Source organism: Scardinius erythrophthalmus, assembly GCF_964197995.2.
Source record: "Scardinius erythrophthalmus genome assembly, chromosome: 11".
Lineage (NCBI taxonomy): Eukaryota > Metazoa > Chordata > Actinopteri > Cypriniformes > Leuciscidae > Scardinius > Scardinius erythrophthalmus.
In genome coordinates, this window is record NC_138231.1 from 37,935,414 (window position 1) to 37,955,122 (window position 19,709).

The window sequence follows — 19,709 nt, forward strand, 5'->3', positions numbered from 1 at the left end:
AATAACTAGCAGTACAAATCATTACAGAACTCCTCGTATAATAAGCAAGCTTTTTCATATATAACTAAACTAAACTAAATATTGGATTTATTGAAGTCAAAAATATATTTAAAAAGACAAAATCAACCTGAGAGACTCAACCGACTAAAGTACTTCAGGTAGAAATAACGTTAGCTCCTTAACAACAACTCCACATTTACACTATTTACAATATAGGTTATGCAGTAAAATAATGTTTGCCATAATTTTTTCATTTACAATAACATTTACAATAATGTAAAATTTACGAGGACCTTCCTTTGCTAGACGTAAGAGAAGCCCAGACATATCGTGAAGTCATGACTGGACATTTAATTTGATATATTCAGAGAGACATTCAGATATCTGAGACAGCACATGTTGAGAGGATTATGTACAGTTGACTTGTCAGTCTAGCAGTGATATGAGAAACTTAGGTCAAGGGGAGGATGCCTGGATTCTTTGGGATCCCAGAGGTAGGGAGACTTACCCTTTCCAGCTGGCCTGATATGACCTGTTATCCAAGAGGGATATTAATGATAGTGAAGATCACTGGAGGTCAAGGTAACATTTATTTCCTTCACATTTGCTTGTAGCAACATGTGCTTATAAATAGGTCTGTTAAAGGCCCCCTGTGGTGAAAATCAAGTTTTTAAAGTACTTTACAATGCTATAGTGTTTTATATACTTTAAGACAAACCATGTGCAAATTCATAAGTCAATGCCATTGCAGAGTATCTAAAACTGCAATGAACTACAGACAGTCTCAAAAACACGGTTTGAAATCATGGTGTTTCTGATGTCACAAACTACCTTGGAACCAGCGGGCTTTAGAATATCATTAACTTCGAAGCAGGGGAAGACCCCATGGTTATATATTTTTGTTTGTATGAAAAATCGGGTACAGTTAGCAACTGAATTTGTATATGATATATATTATGACGTTATGAGGAACTCTATGCCCCTCTCCACTGATGTTCTGAGTTGTTCAAATCTATAGTTTCTAAGATGTAGATTTTTAGAAGGCAGCTGTCTGACTATGAGATGACGAATAGGAACATTGTAACACATTATTAGCTGTTTGATAATGTAGCTAAGCAAAAGGCTAATTATATTAATTATTAGAAATACCAATGTGTTTCCACCACCAATTGTTGACGAGTGGATCTCTGAGCTGGAGTGAATGAGTGGAGACGGGGCTAATTTGCATATTAATAAATCTGCATTTACAAAAGGAAGCAAGTAGAGTTACATTAAAGCTAATTTAAGGCATGAATAATTCTTTTTTTTTTCACAGAAAAAAAAAGTTTAAATATGTAATTTTGGTGATCAAAGATAAGGATAAAATTATTGACTATAGGGAGACTTTAAATAACCAGACTAATGCATGAGTTCTACAATGATAATTTCCGTAGACATTTTACAGACTCAATTTTGAGCCTAACAGCAAACTTTCCAACCTTTGTAACAACGAATTGCAATGATATTGCATTATTTTAATCCATACGGTTAAATGTGTAGTTCCCTTTCATTCAGTCACTACGAGTTACATCAATGAATGACAAAATGGAGGTTTCGCTTAGAAGCCTTTCACCTTCGAGTTTTAGAAAACGAGCATGCCGCGACTCCGCCACATCGAGTGGGTATAGAAGGAGGATCGGTGGCAATCTCACATTATGTTTTTGCTTCGGAGCCAAGAGTTCTCTTCACTCCTACAAGCCATTCTGAGTTCTTCACTCTTCAAGACGAGCAACTCTCCAGGTGTTGGTGTGATGGCGAATTCCAGCGAGTTCACACTGCCGGCTGATCTGTGCAGTGATCTGCCAGTCGTGTGTTTCTCCCTGGGCGCTTCAGCACTCTGCAGAGTTTTCCCTCTGCCTTCGCCATCCTGCAGGTTTATCAGGCACAGATGCTCAGGGACATGCAGGAAGGCGCCCCGGGCCACGCCATGGAGGTGGCCGCAGGAAGGCGGCCGCAGGAAGGCAGCCACAGGAAGCCCACTCCAGCCCTGCAGCCTGCCAAACGCCAGGCCAAACGACGCTCCTGAGACGGGCTGCTCAGAGATGACAATCATTTCTTTTCAGGAGATGCTAGCAGGACCACTCCTTCCCCCGGTGGAGGGCTGGGGGAGAATCTTTTGTTAACCTTATTGTGGTTAAAGAAAGAACTGACACACCCATCTCTGAGCCCCCAGAGGTTTCAGATGACAGTGCGCGCTGCTCACAAGCCTCGCCACTCTCGTCTCCCTCTGACGCCAGACCCCTGGCAGAGCAGGCCCCCATGGAACGCTGGTCCTTCCCTGGCCTCCTCTGTCAGGACGCGGCAAATGACCACGCCCCCACACCGAGAGGCTATGCCTCCCACGTCTGGCCGGTCATTCCGCTTCGCTGCCCCATCGAGGGTACGTCTGTGGTTTGCATGACCCCGCTGGTTCAGTTCTTGGGAGCTTGGTTAGAGCTTCCCAACCTGTCCCACTGGGTCGCGAGAACCATCAGGATCGGCTATGTGATGCAATACGCACGGTCTCCTCCCTGCTTCTGGGGAGTCCGTTACACCATGGTCGGTAGCAATGCCCCTGTCATGCGTGTGGAGGTCGCCAACCTACTGGCGAAGGGTGCGATCGAGACTGTCCCTCCAGCTGAAATGAAGTCCGGCTTCTACAGCCCCTGCTTCATTGTACCCAAGAAGACCAGTGGGTTACGACCAATCCTGGATCTGCACGTCTTGAACCGATCCCTTCACAGGCTTCCGTTCAAGATGTTGACAGCGAAAGGTTTTACGAATGCGTTCGTCCGTTGGATTGGTTTGCAGCGATCGACCTGAAGGACACGTACTTTCATGTCTCCATTCTTCTTCGACACAGACCGTTTCTACGGTTTGCTTTCGAGGGGCAGGCATACCAGTACACGATTCTCCCATTTGGGTTAGCCCTGTCTCCTCTCGTCTTCACAAAACTCGTCAAGGCAGCCACTCTGGCAACACGGGGTTTACATCCTGAACTATCTCGACGACTAGCTGATTCTGGCTCTCTCTCGAGACCAGGTTTGCGAACACAGGGACCTGATGCTCCAGCACCTTGCCCGTCTGGGCCTTCGGGTCAACTGGGAAAAGAGCAAACTTTCCCCAGTGCAGAGAATCTCTTTTCTCGGTATGGAAATCAACTCGGACGCCATGTGTGCGCAGCTTACGAGCGAACTCGCACAGTCTCTGCTGACTCGCCTGAGACAGTACGAGGGCAAGAGTGCGATTCCACTGAAGTTATTTCAGAGGCTCTTGGGGCATATGGCATCCGCAGCTGCAGCCACGCCGCTCAGATTGCTTCATATGAGACCGCTTCAGCACTGGCTTCGCAAATGAGTCCTGAGGTGGGCATGGCAACCGGGCACGCTCTGAGTACCAGTTACTCCGGCCTGCCGTCAAACCTTAACCCCGTGGACGAATCTCAGCTTTTTACGGGCTGGTGTGCCCTTAGAACAAGTTTCCAGGCATGTTGTTGTGTCAACAGATGCCTCCACCATTGGTTGGGGTGCCATGTGCAATGGACCTGCTGCTGTGGGCTCCTGAACAGGACCCCAGCGCCTTTGGCATGTCAATTGCCTCGAGTTGCTGGCGGTACGTTTGGCTCTGCACCACTTCCGTGCGTTGCTCAAGGACCAACACATACTAGTCCGCTCAGAAAATACCCCGACAGTAGCATACATCAACCGACATGGTGGTCTACGCTCTCGCCGTATGTCGCAACTTGCCCGCCACCTCCTCCTATGGAGTCAGAAGCATCTGAGGTCACTTCGAGCCATTTACATTCCAGGAGAGTTGAACTGTGCAGCCGACGAGCTCTCACAGTTTCAGCCACTACCTGGGGAATGGAAACTCCATCCCTAGTCGGTTCAGCTGATTTGGGAACAGTTCGGCGATGCACAGGTAGATCTGTTTGCCTCCCATGACTCTTCCCATTGCAGCCTGTTTTCTCCACAAGTATGCGTTTCCCCCAGTGAGCCTTCTTGCATGAACTCTGTGCAAGATCAGGGAGGACGAGGAGCAGGTCATATTGGTTGCGCCTCATTGGCCCACCCGGACCTGGTTTTTCCAAACTAGTACTCCTCGCGACAGCACCTCCCTGGCCAATTTCTCTGAGGAAGGACCTCCTTTCCCAGAGACGGGGCACCTTATGGCACCCTCGTCCCGATCTATGGAACCTACATGTGTGGCTTCTGAATGGGACGAGGCAGGTTTGAGTACCCTACCACCTCCAGTGGTGTCTACCATCACTTCCACTAGAGCCTTGTCCATGAGACATGCCTATGCGTTGAAGTGAAACCTCTTCGTCACCTGGTGCTCTTCTCGCCGGGAAGACCCCAGAAAATGCCCGATCAGTGTGGTGCTTTCCTTCCTGCAAGAGGGGTTGGAGCGAAGGCTGTCCACCCTCCACCCTCCGCCCTCAAAGTTTATGTTGCCTCTATCGCCGCACATCACGATGCAGTTGAAGGTAATTCCTTGGGGGAGCATGACCTGGTCATCAGGTTCCTTAGAGGAGTGAGGAGACTAAATCCTCCTCACTCTCCTCTTGTACCCTCTTGGGACCTCGCAGTGGTCTTATCTGCCCTGCAGAGAGCTCCCTTTGAGCCTTTGCAGTCAGTGGAGCTTAAGTTCCTGTCCATGAAGACAGCGCTCATGACCGCTTTGGCCTCGATCAAGAGGGTAGGGGACCTGCAGGCATTTTCGGTTGATGAAGTGTGCCTGGAATTCGGGCCGGCCAACTCTCATGTGATCCTGAGACCCCGGCCTGGATACGTGCCCAAGGTTCCTACCACTCCGTTCAGAGATCAGGTGGTGAACCTGCAAGCGCTGCCCTTGGACTAGGCAGACCCAGCCTTGGCACTGCTCCCTCCGTGCTTACATAGACAGAATGCAGTGTTTCAGGACCTCAGACCAGCTCTTTGTCTGTTATGGTGGGAAGCTGAAGGGAAAGACTCTCTCCACTACATGTGTATTTCCACGGTAAGTCTCCTTCGAGCTTGTGTTTTCCCTTTCTCTCGAGGTTGAAACATTCCACCCTGCGGGCTGGATACCTCTGAGTCTTCCATATGCATCCCGTACACGGGTCATATGTGTTTTCTAAGTCCTTCCTACGGGTGGGCATTGTGTTACATGTTCCTCTCGGATATGTTACCCAGTGTACCTTGGTATTCTTGCATTAAGCCTAGCCCTTCGTCCGTGCTAGTCTCACGACAGGGAGCTCAGTCTTGTGCAGGGCACTGGAAGACAGCCGATGTGGCGTGATTGAATTGGGACCCCATTTCGTCATTCACTGATGTAACTCATAGTGACTGAACGAAAGGGAACGTCTCGATTACGTCCCTCTGCCACAACCGCCGTACCCTGGTTGCCTGGAGTTCAGTCTCGGCTCCAGAGTGAGGAAACATAATGCGAGATTGCCACCGCTTCTCCTTTTATAACCACGCGGTGGGGCGGAGTCGCGGCATGCAAATTCCGCAGACCCAAGGCATTTTCATGCCATTGGCTCATTTTCTAAAACTCGAAGGTGATAGGCTTCTAAGCGTAACCCCAATTTTGTCATTCACTGACGTAACGTCTCTGTTCCCTCCTCAGGGAACGAGGGTTACATACGTAACCGAGACGTTTTGTGTCATAATATGTATGGTGGCCCAGTAGCAAAGCAAACATAAGTTCACAACATAACGAAAACAAGCCACAACACAACAAAATCAAGTCACAACACAACGGAAATAAGCCACAACACAATGAAATCAAGCCACAACACAACACAACACAACACAACACAACACATAAATGCTCCCGACCACTAGGGCCCTCTCGGAGAGCAGTAAAGTTAGTTTCTGTGCCACTGTTCTACAGTATAGAGTCGGCAGTCTTACAAAGATAGCAATACCACGACAATTGTATATCGACATGAAATATGAATTCAAAATCACCTAGGTGCATTATAGTTGCACATTTATACTCAAGAATGCTTTGACGTGCTTCCAAGGTGCATGATGGCTAAGGGAACGTCTGCAAATTCCACCAAGTGGTTAAAGGTATAATTTGTATTCATTAAAGGACAAGTTCGGTATTTTACACTTAAAGCCCTGTTTACAGATCGTTTCTGATTAAATAGAACGGTTAAGATTAAAATTTGGACACATGCTGCTGTCCCGAGAATTTTAGGTTTATTTCGCTTTCCCCCCCACCTACACAATGGCAGCCTATGGGCACTGGAACAATCCTTCATAAAACGCATTAAACTTTCGTTTAAAAAGACGTGAAACTCACCGAGGGGTCAGGGGTGTTCACTGATATGCTCACACAAAAATCGCTGCAAAAGATGCTTTCCAACATGTTTTATCGTAGTTTTTGTCCAACTTCATTGACTTGTATTGGGTGAGCTGTGAGGTACGGTATAGAGCTGGTAAGTACCGCCCCTTCCGCTAATCCCCCTGGACCTCTATGTTGAAAAATCGTCAATGCAAGTGAATGGGAGAAAATAATTATTTTCTGGTCCCGTTTGAATTTTGCCATGAATGTGAACATATGTTGTCTGTGAATTTTTTATATAACTTTTTGTGTAAAGAATGATACAATTTAGCGGGTAGAAGTTTGATACGGTTAGACTTTGTGTGAGAGCACTTTGTGGACTACAACTCTTCGCTGCTTTCGACGCGTTTGAAACGTCAACACCACTGGCACACGGAAACTAGCTCATGGATCCCGCTAAACATGGCTGTGTCTTTGGTGCACTTCACCACCTTCTTTCAGGGAGAGGACAAAATCGTTGAGGTTGGTGAAAACCACGGGTAAGTCAACTGAAAAAAAATTCACAGACAACATATGTTCACATTCATGGCACAATTCAAACGGGACCAGAAAATAATTATTTTCTCCCATTCACTTGCATTGACGATTTTTCAACCTAGAGGTCCACTTGGGGTTTTAGGGATGGGCGGGACTTACCAGCTCTATTACTCCGCCACTTCTTCTTCTGCTTCTTCTGTGTATTCAATTAAATGCCAGTGGTTTGCTTGCAATTGGCAAAGGTGCATTATCACCACCAACTGGGCTGGAGTGTCTATTATTCAAGCTCTCAACGGAAGAATCTACGGGTGTTAGACATTTGGAAAAATAGATCCACAGTTTTACAACGAATGGTAAAACACCTGTTGGAAAGTATCTTTTGCAGCGATTTTTTTTGTGAGCATATCAGTGAACACCCCTTACCACTCTGTGAGTTTCGCGTTTTTTTAAACGAAAGTTTAATGCGTTTTATGAAGGATTGTTCCAGTGCCCATAGGCTGCCATTGTGTAGGTGGGGGGAAAGCGAAATAAACCTAAAATTCTCGGGACAGCAGCATGTGTCTAAATTTTAATCTTGACCGTTCTATTTCATCAGAAACGATCTGTAAACAGGGCTTTAAGTGTAAAATACCGAACTTGTCCTAAAATAAAATGACTTTTAAAATTTTAAAATGGACATGTTCTAATTCCAAAGCTTGATTGTATTGGTAAGAATGACTTACTGGTGACATTTTGGAAATACCTCCCTTCATGTATTTAAACAACTATTTTCAGGAAAAAAATACTATAATACATGCTTTTTTTTTTCATGTTCCAAAGGTTGTAATACTGACCAAAATGACTTACTACAGTTGAAATTGTGCCAATACCACCCTTAATGTTTGTACAATAAACAGTTATTTTACTGTAAGGGAAGCTATGTGCAACTAAAAAGCTACTTTTTTGGGTTAAAAATCATCCAAAATAAATTTTTGAGCAAATACATAACCAGCCAGTGTTCAAAACTATCTGCTTGCCTTAGCTCGATTCAAAACGGTAAGCTTGTAATAATGTTTTTAATTCCAGTGGTACTGGTGGATTTCCGTGGGAAATTCGAGCATGTCTTTACGTCACATCTGTACACATAAGGTGTCCCGGCTAGTAGGCTTGTTGCCAACTTAGCGCCTTTGTCGCTATTTTTAGCGACTTTTCAGACCCCGTTAGCGTCATTTTTTCAAAAAAGCGACTAGCGACAAATCTAGCTACTTTTTTGACAAACCTCAGTAACCTCCAAATGTTGCCAGCACAGTCCTGCGAGCGCGAGGTTTGCTTTCTCCTTGCCGTCACACACCTCTCTCTGCGTCTACCCTGTTCAGTGAATGGCTGAGAGGAGCAGCAGCACGAAACAGATGTGAATGAGCAGTGTTGTTTCCACGGACTTATCACTTATCTTTTGTTTTATATTTAAAGAATTTAGTTTGACCATTTTATTTTATTACTTGTGCTTATCACTTGTAATACTCACTACCACAGTGCTTTAGTTCACCCAGTTCCCGAACTCTCTCAATTCAGATAATTTTTCACATATAAAAAATAGTCATTCAAGCTCTACTCGTTCTATTGTCTGACAAAAAAATATATAGTAAATGAGAACAGCTTTATTGGACATTCGGTTATATTATATTATATTATATTATATTATATTATATTATATTATATTAAAATACAGTATGTGAGAATGATTTTAATGAGAAAAAACATTAGGCAGGCAGAACGCAAGTACGCCGCGATGACGTCATGAATATGCTAATTAACGTATGACGTCATCTAGCGACATTTAGCGACTTTTAGGGGAGGCGTTAGCTACTTTCCTTAGAAAATAGTTGGCAACACGTTGGAGGTGGAGATAGCTTTTCTCACAGCACTTGATATAACTCATCAATTTGATGGCGGATCTAGAAAGGTTCAAACGACAATCACCTGTGACAACTGGAGATTCACCCGTTGTAAAATGCAAAAGACTTCGTTCAGACTTCGGAGTGGCTACAGAAAAAAAGAGACTGCAACCGGGCCCATGCGAAAACAAGGATAAATATCGGAATGGCTTTTGAAAGTTGGCGTGAACTCCGTGTTTTGAAGGGGTTCAAAACGGACGCAGAAACTGCTTTTTTTCTGCTGGACAAGAACCAGTTCTAAGGAACATTAGTTTGTTGGTATGACAATTAGAAAATAGACTGCATAGAAATGGAAACTGAACTACAGGTAGCCCTAATACACATTAAATGTAGTCACGCAATGCTGATGTTGGCAAGGTTAGACGTGATGATAAGCGATCGTTAGATTTAATGATTTACTGCAATGCTTTTTTCCCCTTAGTTGGTCAGATCAAAAGTGGATGTTACTTACTTGTTCTGATTACATTTTCCAGTGAAAATTCTTATGTTGGTCATGGTCACATTCTAAAAAGTAGAATCTGTGATTCTGAATGACAGTATCCACACGGTGCGGTGACTGACAGACTGATGTTCCTAAGGTTGTATTCACCTTATTTTCCATGACAACAAGGGCGGCGCCATTACGCTCATTTTGTCATCTTACTTCCGGCTGAGCGGGACTTCAACTTCCGGCTGAAAGGATCTACGCTAGTTTCTAGCATAATTCTATAGTTGTAACGGTACAATATGTTAAGTATTATATGCTCAGTTAGGGGCTGACATAACAATTGGATTAAGAGGATAGAACAATTTAACCAACGGTGTTACGAACACAATGTAGGCTAAAGCGATCGGAATGTTGTGGTGTACTTTACGATTTACACGTGGAGCACCTGAGGCAATGGCGGAGGGCGCTAAACTTGAAGTGCTCACCCAAGCGCTGTGTGTTCGTACCGTGTGTGTTATGTGTGTTCGTACCATTTTATGGACGGGGAGCAGACTGACGAACGAACACCCTTACCCCGAGTAAAGGCTCGGCTACGATGTTCTGGTAGCTAAAGAAGTCCCGCCGGGTGCTGAACAGGTTGTCAGATTCAGGTAAGCTACCTAACTGTTGTTACCTAACTTACCTATCTATGTGCTTGTTAGCCTAACGTTAGATGAAGTCCGTTCTATGAATACATTTAAGATTAGTAACGAGCCGTTCACAAAATACAACGAATCTTGCATGATTACCATTGGCTACCTATATGTCATATTTCTTATATTTCGTTTACTTTGTTATATGGACCTAAGGGTCTGAAATAAAGAATGAATGAATATTCACGATACTACAATATATTATGGTACATTACAGTCTTACAATAGCTCACATTATTCCTGTAAGGAGGCCAGCTAGCTACATCTCTTATTCAGATATTGATATTGACCTACATAGAGTTAGGAGATTGTGTGTATACTGTCTCGTTTTTAATGCATCTCTCTTTTTCACACTATTCTAAGTATGAGTGCCATCATAAATTAATTAATTCTCATGATCTATTTTAAGTACTAATGTAATAATGTTTATGGTTATTATTATTTCCATAGATGCATTGATGAGTCAGTGTTGCAGTGGACAACTGTGAGGATGATCACAGCCACACGCCCCAGACCTGTGATGCAGACACACAATGGGAGGATCCATCCGTCTCTGACCCAACTACACTTCAAAATCTCAACTCAACCTGAAGCCACCTACATCTGAAATGGGAACACAATGCGTTGAGGCAGTGCCATAGTACATAACTCTGCTGAGAAACGACCACCTTTGTCAGCTCTACACAGGGTCGACATTGATGCAGTCCCGAGCACCTTACCAGTTGCCGAGCACCTTACCAGTTCACACACCAGCAGCTTTCAGCTACACACTTGGTATCAGCTCCTGATGACTCTGATGAAGCTGCGTCTTAAAGGGTTAGTTCACCCAAAAATGAAAACTCTGTCAGTAATTACTCACCCTCATGTTGTTCCAACCCCGTAAGACCTTCGTTCATCTTCGAAACACAAATTAAGATATTTTTGATTAAACTGAGAGCTGTCTCACTCCTCCATTTTTTTTTTTTTGTGTTCCGAAGATGAACGGAGGTCTTACGGGGTTGGAACAACATGAGGGTGAGTAATTACTGACAGAATTTTCATTTTTGGGTGAACTATCCCTTTAATTTATTGCAGGGTGATCTTGCTGAAAGGTTTGGTGTTTCTCAGTCCATTGTAAGCAAGGTGATTTCGTGTTTGCGTGACATCATGGAGGAGAAGTGTTTCAGAGAGCAGTTTCCAAACACAACATGTAGAGCACAATATATCAAAATATCGCAAATGTATATATTGCAATATGCATAATTTTTTTTTTTTTGCTTTAAGCTTTAATCAGTTTATATAATTCATACAGTGAAATTATACAGCAGTGTTTTACTTTTACATTTGATTATTCAGTTTCTGTTGTTAAATAGACCTAATGTAGGATAACCTGAACCCTGTGGTTTACACTGATGTAAAAATAACACATCTTATATACAGTAAAACACTGATGTTCACTTTCACAAGTTGAAGGGATGTTTTCTTGTTACAAAAAGAATGTGAAACACATATGTAGGTTATATAATTTTAAATCTAATTTAAGTTAATTTTATATACTTTAAGCATTATCATATCGCATATTGAATATCGCATTGTTTAATGAGTTATCGCATATCGCATTTTTTTTCAATAACTTAATAACTTCGTCCAGGCAATGAAGTAATGGCAGACAGGCTTCACCATTACCGATCTCCTCTATGAAAGGAAGGTGAAACTTGTCCTCCTTGTGAATCTTGTAAAACAGATGTTACCTGTTGTGAATGTAGTTATTTTTATAAACCTTTACAATGTGCCCAGATGTTACCTGTTAAGAAGTTTTTTTATAAACCTTTACAATGTGCCCAGATGTTACCTGTTATGAAGTTTTTTTATAAACCTTTACAATGTGACCAGATTTTACCTGTCAGTTATTTATTATAAAACAATATAATGTGAGCTCTGTAGATTCCCCTTAAAACTTAAATGAATTAAGTATTATAGTTAGAAGGAATAAGTCACGTCAAGTTTGCAAATGAATACCATCTTGGTTTATTACTTATGAAATTTAAATGGTAAAATGTTTCTATACATGAAGGTCAGTAGAAGGTGTCTCTAGCTTCCTGAAAACATCAAAAACTTCTTACAACTGATTTTACTCAACTTTAATCGTTCATATAACCAATTACCTAATCTCCTATCCTTAACCCTAAATATTCTAATTCCTTATTATTTACAAATATTTTTTTATTGCTGCTCCATCAACTCCTTCTGACAGGAGGACGTAGTTAAATATTCCCATAGGTTAACGTTACCTCTGGCAACGTTAACAATGACGATGGATGAGACAATGTGAGACGAACTGATAGCTACGAAGTTTTCTCCGTGCTCCCAATTTAAAACATTTACGGTATTAACGTTATTAGTCATTTTGATAAAGTTTTGGCTAACTATAAACAATCTTCTAACGACTGAAATAGCTACCGGATGTGCCGTGTCAGTTTAGCGGAAGTCGAATGACAAAATGCGGAAGCGCGAAGTTTTAAAAGTGGGCGGGGCGGAATAAGGTGAATAGAGCTGGTAAGTCCCGCCGACCCGCCCCTTCCGCTAATCCCCCTGGACCTCTAGGTTGAAAAATCGTCAATGCAATGAATGGGAGAAAATAATTATTTTCTGGTCCCGTTTGAATTTTGCCATGAATGTGAACATATGTTGTCTGTGAATTTTTTATATAACTTTTCTTGTAAAGAATGCTACAATTTAGCGGGTAGAAGTTTGATACGGTTAGACTTTGTGTGAGAGCACTTTGTGGACTACAACTCTTCGCTGCTTTCGACGCGTTTGAAACGTCAACACCACTAGCACACGGACACTAGCTCACGGATCCCGCTAAACATGGCTGTGGCTTTGGTGCACTTCACCGTCTTTTTAAGGGAGAGAACAAAATCGTTGAGGTTGGTGAAAACCACGGGTAAGTCTAAATCAACTTTATGGGGTGACGTCACATAGGCGACATGTAGTCTTTCTCGTTATTTCTTTTCCACAACTGCTAGCCGAAGAATCATACCATATACTGTCAAACTCGTAACATGAAAAGTTATATAAAAAATTCACAGACAACATATGTTCACTTCACATTCATGGCACAATTCAAACGGGACCAGAAAATAATTATTTTCTCCCATTCACTTGCATTGGCGATTTTTCAACCTAGAGGTCCAGTGGGGTTTTACGGATGGGCGGGACTTACCAGACTAACTTACTACAGCTGGAATTTTGCCAATACAATTATTGTATTAAACAATTATTTGTTTAGAATTTTTCATCCTCAAAGCTTGTAGTAGGTTTCTATGAGTAAGACTGACTTACTACTGGTGAAATTGTTCAAATTTTGAAAAATAAAAAATTAAAATTAAAATGTATGTATAGTACAGAATTATTTGTAGAGAAAATACAGTAATTCACCTAAAGGGTTTTTTCCATGTTCCAATGGTTGTAGTACATTCCTAGTGACCAGACAGACTGAGATTTTGCATTATCCACCTGTAGTAAGTCAGGCTGGTCACTAGGAGCATACTACAACCTTTGAAACCGTTTTGGTGAAATAGTTCTCTTACGAGAGGTTCTCTCGTATTGCGTAAGTAGCTTACGCATCGGGAAAGTCTTCTTTCTTCGAGATCTGAAGCCAAAAAATTATCCTTAATTTTGTATTCATTGTCAACGCAGTGCAGCAGCCGACAGACCTAGGCAGGCTGTATAAGCGTGCTCATTGGCTGCTCGGCTGCAACTGCTTAAGCCTATCGGTGAGCGCTCTGAACGCGGCAACCAATGAGGGCGCTTCGCGCCCTCCACACCCTTCTAACCGTCAGAATGGGCGTGGCCAGCGTGTATATATTCAGCGCTCACAGGCTAAAATTCTGATTTTCTTGTCTTCAGCGACGCTCTTCGCATCGCTGGATCTTGAGAGCCGCCGCCGTTGAAACCAGCGACCAGCAAGCTTAGGACAGCGCCTGAGGAAGCCGGCCGTCTTCGCCGCCTTCAGCCATCCGTGCCTGCTACGCTATCCGGCGACATATCCTTTACATTATTACTGTTTCTGTGTGTACTAACCTCTCCCTCGAGCTCTCTCTCGCCCTCTCCCTCCCGGCCGCTCAACCGCCGGCTCTCGCCCGCGCCGCCGCCGCGTCAGGAGATGAGGCGAATGTGATAGATACCCGTACTCTCCCTCTGTTCGAGCCGTGCAACTTCGCCGCTCACAAGGGATGGCAGAAGCGGACGGTCTCGGAGCGAGTTTCCTCACCCTCTGTTCGAGCCGCGCAAACTGAGCCGCTCACGAGGGATGGCAGGAGCGGACGGTCTCGGAGCGAGTTTCCTCTCCCTCTGTTCGAGCCGCGCTAACTGCGCCGCTCACAAGGGATGGCAGGAGCGGACGGTCTTGGAGCTCTCTTTACGTTACAAGAAAGCTACTCCGTCCTCGCGCGTCACTCACCGGTGAAAGGGGAACAGAGTGTTTTCGTCCCGCCGTGGCCTGGACTATAACCTCCATTTCTCAGTCCCCTCTTAAGTCAGGCGACTGGAATTGTTACCATTGCAGTATACGAGCCTGTTATAAATACACGCTCGCCTGCAAGCAAACGCCGTCACAAGACATGATGACGCTAACCGAGTACTAATGTATTCTCCCCTGTGGCTCAGTGGCGGAATCCTAGACTGTCAAGCTAGAGACCGGGGTTCGATCCCCGCTCTCGCGGCAGTTAAAGTTTATGCTGTTCGCTTCTCCGAGCTCGCGGCCAATTTTTCTTACATACAGAAAACAAGCCCGCTCTCTCCCTCGTTGGGCCGCGCAGATTGCGCCGTTCAAGGGATGACAAAGCGGACGGTCACGAGCAGCGTTCAGCGTGCGCGCCTCACTCACCGGCGAAAAGAGAAGAGAGTGTGTTAGTCTCGCTACGGCTGGACAACCGCCAATCCTCACACATTTCTCAGTCCCCTCTTAAGTTCAGGCGACTGGAAATATTACTATTGCAGTAAACGAGCCTGTTTTAAACACACGCACGCCTGCAAACAAACGCCGACGCGACACATGAGGTCGCGCTTACTGAAAGCTTATGTGTTTTCCCCTGTGGCTCAGTGGCAGAATCATACGCTTTCATGCGAGAGATCCGCGTTCGATCCCAGCTCTCGGGGAAGTTAAAAATTTATGCTGCTTGCTTCTCCGAGCTCGCGGCCAGTCTTTCTTACTTACAGAAAGCGAACCCGCCTCTCGCACCACACCTTCTCAGGGTGCTCGAGTATTTTTGAGCGTTTAAACACGAGAGAAGAAAAGACGGTTAAATCCCGCAGCCCTGCGGCTGGACCACCGTCGAAGCTTAACGCTCTGTCAGTCCCCGTTGCCACGGCTACTGCAGCTGTTTACCCCGCAGTCAACGAGCCGGTATCTACCCGCTCGCCTGCGCGCATCCGCCGTTCTCACGGCAACCCAGAAAAATTTCAAAAGAGCATATGTCTGGTTGCACGGCTGACGCCGTATGTGTTTCTAGTACAGTGAATGTGCCCACGTTCTGTGCTCACCCCTGTACACAAGCACTATACATCCCGTGTCTCTCACAGAGCCCACTCCCATGAAGCAGGCAAAAGCCGCTTTAGTGTTAAAAGTAGGTCACGTGTCCACTTCTCCGTGCCCACACCTACTCACTGCCCGCTCTGTCACACGGCCTCGCACGACCGGTCATGTTTTAAATGTAAGTCCTGTGCCCGCCCTCGAGCGCTCACACATACTAACTACATTTTCGCCCCGACGCCGACATCGCGCGTCGCGCCTCACCCTATATGTTCCCCGTCCAAAGCCACCGGGACACTGTGTGTAAAACGGCCAGCTATCGCTACGTGCGACCCGCCGTATCTAACCACAAAGAGCGCGCGCGCCGCGCCCGCCCCTGAATGTATGTCCTGTGCCCGCCCTCGAGCGCTCACACATACTAACGAACATTTTCGCCCCCGACGCCGCCATCGCGCGTCGCGCCTCACACTTTATGTTCCCCGTCTAAAGCCACCGGGACACTGTGTGTAAAACGGCCAGCTATCGCTGCGTGCGATCCGCCGTATCTAAGCACCAAGAGCGCGCGCGCCGCGCCCGCCCCTCCGTTTCGAGCTCTCGAGCCCGCGATGCGCGGCGATCGGAGCCCGGAGGCCATTCTGCACCTGGCTGCACACGCAAAATCGTGGGAAACTATTCCAGGCGCATCAGAACGGGTGCTAAGCACAGTAAAACAGGGCTATACTCTGCAGTTCGCTCGCCGCCCTCCGCGCTTTCAAGTGCGTATCGAGACCAGAGTGAATGGGGAAGTAGCACATCTACTTCGAGCAGAAATAGCTACACTTCTGTGCAAAAGGGCTATAGAACCGGTTTCCCCTTCCATGAGCGAGTTGGGCTTTTACAGCCGTTATTTCCTCGTTCCCAAGAAGGACGGAGCTCTCAGACCAATTTTGGATCTGAGACGTTTGAACAAGGCTCTTATGAGAAGACCGTTCAAAATGCTCACAACCAGACAAATTCTCGCGCAAATTCGCCCGAGGGACTGGTTTATATCTCTCGATCTAAAAGACGCGTGCTTTTCAGATCCTGATAATACCCCGTCACAGGCCATTCTTGAGATTCGCCTTCGACGGTCAGGTATATCAGTACACGGCCCGCCTGTCGACACAGCGCGCGCGCTGCATTCGATGCCTGGCCGCGTCCCTCCGGCCGGGCAGCACCGTACCTCTCAAAATATTTCAGAGGTTACTAGGTTGTATGGCCTCAGCCGCAGCAGTGCTTCGGCTGGGTCTTTTACGAATGCGCCCGCTACAACGCTGGCTGAATGCCCGAGTGCCTCACAGAGCATGGGCTTCCGGCGGTATCCGCATCAGAGTGACTCAGAGCTGCGTTTCAGCTCTGAAGCCCTGGTTAGCGGCCGACTGGTACCAGCGGGGAGTGACAATGGGAGCTATCTCACACCGCAAAGTTATCTCGACGGACGCTTCCACCTCAGGCTGGGGCGCTCTGTTCGAGGGCAAACCGGCTTTTGGCCTGTGGTCAGACCGGGAAAAATGCCTCCACATAAACTGTTTGGAGATGATAGCGGTCGAGAACGCGCTCAGGCGCTTCCTCCCATTCATACAGGATCACCATGTGCTAGTCCGCTCGGACGACATGTCCGTGGTATCCTATGTGAACCGACAGGGCGGTGTCAGATCCAGGAACCTGTGCAGGCTGACAGAACGCCTCCTCGTGTGGGCTTACCGCTCGCTGCGCTCGCTGAGAGCCGCGCACGTGCCGGGCCACCTGAATGTCGGTCCAGACAGACTGTCCAGGGACAACATTCCCCCGGGAGAATGGTCTCTGCACCCCCAGACAGTCCAGTTTCTCTGGCGCCTATTCGGCAGAGCGGAAATCGACCTCTTTGCGTCGAAAGACAATGCTCAATGCCCGAAGTTTTATTCGAAGAGCGAGGACGCGCTGTCCCAGACATGGCCCAGCCTCCCGCTGTATGCTTTTCCTCCGATCTCCCTGTTGCCACAGGTCATTTCGAGGATCAGAGAAACGCACCACTCAGTGCTGCTTATAGCCCCGCGTTGGGAAAACCAAACTTGGTACCCAGAGCTAGTGAGGCTGTCGCACTCACCCCCATGGCCGATCCCGGTGAGAAAGGATCTCCTCTCCCAAGCCGCTGGATCGATCTGGCATCCCCATCCAGAGCGCTGGTCGCTGCATGCATGGGCGATCAACGGATACCCGTTGACCTGTCAGAAGGGGTCGTGAACACGATCACGCAGTCTAGAGCCCCCTCCACGAGACGGCTCTACGCGTCTAAATGGTCGGTGTTTTCTAAATGGTGCGCTACTCAAAACCTGGATCCGCGCGCATGCGGGGTCCCGCGGGTGCTCTCCTTCCTGCAAGAGCTGTTGGAAAAGGGCAGATCCCCTTCCACGCTCAAAGTATATGTGGCCGCTATTACAGCGTTCGCTGAGACGACGCTCGGCCGGGCAATGGGAAGGAATGAGCTCATTATCCGCTTCCTCAGAGGAGCTAGACGGATGAACCCCCCGCGGCCCCCCTCGGTTCCCTCGTGGGATCTGTCCTTGGTCCTGGCGGCCCTAAAGGCTTTTCCCTTTGAACCACTTGAATCCGCGGATCTAAAGTATCTGTCGCTTAAAACCGTTTTTCTGATAGCTCTGTCTTCAGTCAAACGAGTGGGTGATTGGCACGCGCTATCTGTTAGCCCTGCATGTCTCGAGTTCGGGCCGAATGACTCGAAAGTCATTCTCAGACCGAGACACGGTTACATCCCCAAAGCGATTGGAACCCCGTTTAGGGCACAAGTTATTTCCCTCTCGGCTCTGCCAGCATCCGATAGTGGGGACAGTGATAACCTCCTATGCCCTGTCCGGGCGCTGAGAGTTTACATCACGCGCTCCGCCGCTTTCAGGCGTTCAGAGCAGCTCTTTGTTTCCTTCGGCGGACGCACCAAAGGTCTTGCCGCCTCGAAGCAGAGCTTGTCCAGGTGGATAGTGGACGCGATAGCAGCAGCTTATGCCTCCAAACACCTGCAGTGCCCTCTGGGCATCAGAGCCCATTCCACTAGAGGCATGGCCTCGTCGTGGGCCTGGTCCAGCGGAATTTCTATCCACGACATTTGTATGGCGGCGGGCTGGGCCTCCCCGTCTACATTCGTGAGGTTTTATAACCTGGAAGTTCCTGCCCTACAGGCAAAAATATTGTCGGTATAAGTGACATGTATGCTCTGCCCAGCTCCCGTGTGCAGACTACGTTCATATGCTGGCGCTATTCTGGTAACTACTCAGGGTGAAGTGTTTGACTCAGACCGGCTGATCCGTTCTGTTTCCTATTTCCCGTTACGCGCTGTTATCGGTGCTGGCCCGCGCTGCTGGCCGCCCGCATTTATTTCTGCCGCACGGGAATTTTTCTCTTCATGTGAGACCGACTATGTCGTTTTCTCCTACCCTTATGAGTGCTTATGTACTGTATGGGCTCGCTCCGCCGGCCCTACTGTTTGTACTGCTATGTTTATAGACCGGCCGCGCCGCTCTATTTCATATGCTGCATGAAGTGCATGTACTACGCTAGCCCGTCTCTCCGACCGGCCACATTTCCCAGCAGAGTGTTTTCCCCGGTTCCCCTGGGATTCATGGGCTGGATGCTCGGCGCACACGGCGTTGACAAAGGGTTCCCGATGCGTAAGCTACTTACGCAATACGAGAGAACCTCTCGTAAGAGAACGTACTCGGTTACTAACGTAACCTCGGTTCTCTCTAGAAGAGGGAACGAGTATTGCGTAACCTGCCGTGTCGCGCCACGAGCTTTTGCGCTTCAGACTGCGAAAACCAGAATTTTAGCCTGTGAGCGCTGAATATATACACGCTGGCCACGCCCATTCTGACGGTTAGAAGGGTGTGGAGGGCGCGAAGCGCCCTCATTGGTTGCCGCGTTCAGAGCGCTCACCGATAGGCTTAAGCAGTTGCAGCCGAGCAGCCAATGAGCACGCTTATACAGCCTGCCTAGGTCTGTCGGCTGCTGCACTGCGTTGACAATGAATACAAAATTAAGGATAATTTTTTGGCTTCAGATCTCGAAGAAAGAAGACTTTCCCGATGCGTAAGCTACTTACGCAATACTCGTTCCCTCTTCTAGAGAGAACCGAGGTTACGTTAGTAACCGAGTACGTTATTTTTTATAAAAAATATTTGTTTACTGTAAATACATTAAGGGAGGTATTGTCAATATTTCACCAGTAGTAAGTCAGTCTGGTCACTGGGGACGTATTACAGCCATTGGAACATGAAAAAACCTGTAGTAAGTCAATCTGGTTA